Source organism: Etheostoma cragini, unplaced genomic scaffold (genome assembly GCF_013103735.1).
Source record: "Etheostoma cragini isolate CJK2018 unplaced genomic scaffold, CSU_Ecrag_1.0 ScbMSFa_757, whole genome shotgun sequence".
NCBI lineage: Eukaryota > Metazoa > Chordata > Actinopteri > Perciformes > Percidae > Etheostoma > Etheostoma cragini.
Window position 1 is genome coordinate 1 of NW_023269380.1, and position 4,792 is coordinate 4,792.

The 4,792-nt window shown below is 40.2% G+C and overlaps 6 non-coding genes across 6 annotated transcripts; 3 read left to right on the plus strand and 3 right to left on the minus strand.

Annotated features, from left to right (window-relative positions):
- Positions 1-772: 772 nt before the first annotated feature.
- On the minus strand, positions 773-989 carry LOC117941441. The gene has a single exon (XR_004655912.1). It is a non-coding gene; the product is annotated as a small nucleolar RNA U3 (small nucleolar RNA).
- A 244-nt stretch (positions 990-1,233) lies between these two features.
- trnay-gua lies at positions 1,234-1,321 on the plus strand. The gene is given in 2 exon segments: positions 1,234-1,270; positions 1,286-1,321. It is a non-coding gene; the product is annotated as a tRNA-Tyr (tRNA).
- Positions 1,322-2,059: 738 nt separating this feature from the next.
- trnam-cau lies at positions 2,060-2,131 on the plus strand. The gene has a single exon. It is a non-coding gene; the product is annotated as a tRNA-Met (tRNA).
- An 865-nt stretch (positions 2,132-2,996) lies between these two features.
- Positions 2,997-3,078, minus strand: trnas-aga. Its single transcript has one exon. It is a non-coding gene; the product is annotated as a tRNA-Ser (tRNA).
- Positions 3,079-4,053: 975 nt separating this feature from the next.
- trnak-uuu lies at positions 4,054-4,126 on the minus strand. Its single transcript has one exon. It is a non-coding gene; the product is annotated as a tRNA-Lys (tRNA).
- Positions 4,127-4,435: 309 nt separating this feature from the next.
- Positions 4,436-4,523, plus strand: trnay-gua. Its single transcript is given in 2 exon segments — positions 4,436-4,472; positions 4,488-4,523. It is a non-coding gene; the product is annotated as a tRNA-Tyr (tRNA).
- Positions 4,524-4,792: the final 269 nt, after the last annotated feature.

Genomic DNA, 4,792 nt, shown 5'->3' on the forward strand with positions numbered 1-4,792 from the left:
TCTTTCAAGTAACATCGTCCACCATGGACAAGACAAATATTTCAAGATTGGCCATAACTGTAGTTAATTAAATACCTTAGTAAATTTTATTATTTTATTCACATTAGTTTTCCACACATCTACTAATACCACTCTGATCATAATTCCTTTCTCAATACTCCATAAAGAAGCAAAGAACAATCATCAATGACAGAGAGCATATAAAGTGAATATGAAACGTGCAACGATGAGAGCAAGGCCCGCAGCAGTGAGACACACACACACACATACACACACACACACACACACACACATACAGACACACACACACACACACACACACATATACAGACACACACACATGTGCAGATAGAAACACACACACACACACACACACACACACACAAACACACACACATGTGCAGATAGAAACTGAGCTGAACTGAAGCTGAGCCTGTAAAGGCCACACAGTCTGATTAGTCAAGTGGAAACAGCTGTGGGAGTGGAACATTGATGTGTAGAGAGGGCCTTTCAAATAATGCACCTTTTTGACATGTCAAAGTAGGAAAAGCAAAGGTAGAAATAAAAATGAATTATGGCTTAACTCAGTTTACATTTTTACACTGAACATAAGGCATTACAAAGTCAAGAAAGTAGGTGTTTCAACCCTTTCAAGTAACCTTGTTCTCCATGGACAAAACGTAGTTCAAGACTGACTATAACTTCAGTTAACTAGAAAGCTTAGCATGTTTTATTACCTTCACTCATGTTAATTTTTCACATATCTGCTACAACCACTCTGATCATATTCCCTTCCTCAAAACTCCATAAAGAAGCAAAGAACAATCATCAATGACAGAGAGCATAAGGAAGTGAATCATTGCTTTCTGTCAACTTCACGCTCATAAAGGAATATCACGACTCATCATTGTGGTCAGCGAGATCAAACACTTTAGAAACACACTCCTCAAGTCAGAAACTCTAGAAATGATCCCTGAAAGTATGGTCTTGGTTAGCCTGAGGTGGAAAACTGCATCTCATTCATTGCAGAGTGATTGTCACTCAGGGTTCAGAGGGACAGAAGCTAATCGCAAAACAATGCTCACTCCAAATCTTGTAATACATCTGGGCATTGAGACTGAAAGTGCGCTCTATCACTGAGCTACAGCCCCTGATGATTCAGAAATTCCCTCCAGGGGGGTCCTGTGTTATCACATTCACAAGAATGGGAGGTGCGTTCATTTACATTGTCGCCCTTCAATAGCTCAGTTGGTAGAGCGGAGGACTGTAGAGGCATAGAACTGAAATCCTTAGGTCGCTGGTTCAAATCTGGCTTGAAGGAGCACTCTTTTCCAGAGTTTCCCCTTCAGGGATCAATAAATAATTTCGGATTCTGATGTGGAGATGGACAGACAACCCAAAAGCATAATACTTCTTGCCAAGACATAACAAGAAACAAAAGAGTTGGGGGTGATAGAGTTAAAGAACCTTTTTTCACGACACCCACATTTTGTCGCTCGATATGGAAGGCATTCTATGCATCCAGGGCCAAATATTTAACCATTTCATCCACTACGGGCCGCTAAGGAAATATGTGACTGTGAACTCTTGTTACCCATAGCAACGACAGGTAACAACGAGTTAAAGTACTTCTCTCTTTTCGTATAATTGCCACTATACGACCCAGTTTAATCTCGGTAAACTTTGCGGAAATCCTGCAAAGAGCTACGATGACTGTTTATCTGAAAATCATTGGTTAAATGTAATTTTACATCTGAATCTGTCAAATCCGGATTATTCCCTGAACAGGAATTGAACCCAGGCAGTGGCAGTGCGAGCGCTGAATCCTAGCCACTTCTAATTTCTCCTTTTACTTCTTCATACCTATTCTTTTCTGTTGTTCCCACTTGGACCTCTACAGGAAACAAAAGATGGCTCGTCCCAGGTCTAAAATCTCTTTTCTGGATGGGACAACAACAGAGCTGACGAGTAAAAGTTGGAACCTTGGTTGACGCAGGTTCCCAATCCTCCCCTCAAAACGTGAATTACAGATTTTCCAACCCCTTAGCACAAGCAGCAGAGCAGAGTGGCGCAGTGGAAGCGTGCTGGGCCCATAACCCAGAGGTTGACGGATCGAAACCGTCCTCTGCTAATTCATATGCTTTGCGTCAGTATCAAGTATATTTCAAGCCTGTTGATTTTTAACATAGTGTCTGTTGCTGCAAGTGTCCGAAGTGAAATGTCTCCACCTGCTGAAGGGTTGACTTAATTGCATGTTGAGATTATTTCATCCATAAAAATAGAAACTAACCTGCCATAACACCCATAAAAACTGGAGAATAAAACCATAAATATACTACACTATGGCTAATAATTTCTGTAAATCGAAACTGTAAAACATGTACGTTCAAAGAGCTTGTTGTGCTGTCTGATAGTCTGAGATACAAAAGAGAGAGCATACCGCTTAGTTTGTGTCCCAGGAGGTCTTAGTCTACCACTACGTTCTATGACCCTACAAGTCAGATTACTACAGGGGGTAATATCTTCTGCAGCTCTTTTAAAGACTCTACCATAATACCTGCTGGAGATGCCAGGTCCTCATACATGTAAAGCATGTAAAGCACCCCCTGAAGATTTTGGAATTCTTTTGACTTTTTTCTCATATAGACTTAGACTTTATTTTATTTTTTTCTTTCTTAATCCTTTTGGGATTACTACCGCAAGGAAATTGAAATATCACTGAATAAAAGAAGAAACCCGGGTAAAACATCTAACGTTAATGTTGGATATGGCTTTAAAACCTGTAAATGCTACTGCGGTGGCTGGAAATCAAACCTGGACCCTGCACTGCTATGGTATAAGTCATAGTTGAAAAGTAACACATCTGTTGCCTTTCTGCTGGACAATACAACATTCAGTTCTTATTAGATAACACAGTATTGTTCAGGAAAGCAGATCTGCAGTTTGGCATACTGTGTTATGTCATTGGCTTGCTACCACTCTTAAAGTATGCCCCTCATTGCTGACAGGATTTGAACCTGCGCAGGGAGACCCCAATGGATTTCTAGTCCATCGCCTTAACCGCTCGGCCACAACAACCTGGAAAGCAGTGCTGTACCTGTTTGGACAAATGTTCACAAACATTCTAATTGGTTAGTAGTAGTTACCAGACACGGGCAAAATTCAAATCGTAGTGCGCTGCCTGTGTTTGTGGATCCTCGTGGAGGCAGCTTGATTGATTGATATGCTCCCTTATTTGTACATAACAGAGATCTAATGTTTTATCAAATTGGGTTGGGCAAGTAAGCTTTCTGGTTACTTCTTGACAAATAAAGCAAGAAACCACAAAATGAAAACTACTGCGATGGCTGGGAATCAGGGAAGTAGTGGAGGCTAAACGCACGTAAACGCCGTTTATGCACCTCTTAAAATTCGGAAATGGCGTTTAACTGACACTTAGAGGCTTAGATGACTTTACACACATGTTGAAACAATAATTACTCTTCATCTAGCTCTTTATAGATGTACATTTTCTTTTGTGGAGTTTGTCCTGGGGGGTAAAGTTCCGATACACTTGGATACCGCAACTGCCTTTTATTTTTTTTTATAAAACATAGCAAGAAAGTTTCAGACACTCAAAAAAACTGGTAAGAGCCAGCAGGCAGTTTAAAAAAATAAATAAAAAAAATCCGATGGCAGAGATGCAACCCGAGTCGCATTCTACCAAGCACTATGTCTGAACAATCCCCACGGTTACCAGAAGTCTCTGCTGTGGGCGTGTATGTGATGGTCCTCTTGTGACACAGTACTGGAATGTTAAATTGCAGTTCTAGAACAATAGGTTGAAGTTTTAGAATTTGAACATGCATTGTCACCAGACTTTAGTTTGATCTGAGGAACAGGAGGTCAGCAAAGGCCATGATTGTAGAATGCAGGCAAATTTTAGTCTGGTAAATTACAGGGATTTTTCCTCTGGGATGGAACTGGTAATCTTGCGATTGACAGCCGATCCACCCCAATACAGCCACCTGATACTGTGCAGAACTCAGGCATTACCACTCCCTAAAACACCACTGCCCAACGTGGGGCTCGAACCCATGACCCTGTGGTTAAAAGGCTCACGCTCTACCAACTGAGCTAGCCAGGCAAAGATAAGCTTTCAATCTAGAAATTTAAGTTGCAATTCAAGAAGAATAGGTTGAAGTTTTAGAATTTTTATAAGTTGCGTTCCCAAAAGGTTGCTCATAGTCCTAAAAGGTTACATTGTAGTTCTAGAATGGTAAGCTGCAGTTCTAGAATGTTAGGTTGAAGTTCAAGAATGTTAAAACTGCCATTCTACAATGTTAGCTTTCATTTCTAGAATGTTAAGCTGCAGTTCTAGAATTTTATGTTGAAGTTCTAGATAAAGATTGGTTAAGATGCAGTTCTAGAAAGTTAAAGTGTCGTTCCTTCCTTTCCTTCGATAGCTCAGTTGGTAGAGCGGAGGACTGTAGAGGCATAAAGCTAAGAACCTTAGGTCGGTGGTTCAAATCTGGCTCGAAGGAGAAGTTTTTTCCAGAGATTTCCCTTCAGAGATCAATAAAGTATTTCTGATTCTGATGTAGAGATGGATAGACGACCCAAAAGCCTAATACTTCTTGTTGAGACATAACAAGAAACAAATCAAATCAAATCAAAATGTATTTATATAGCACTTTACAATTACCAGCAGGTATCCAAAGTGCTTAAACAAAAGGAGTAAAATCACAACATACAATAAAAAGAGGTGTGGTAGATATGTAAATGTAAATGTGCTGTATTTATTTAGCGCTTT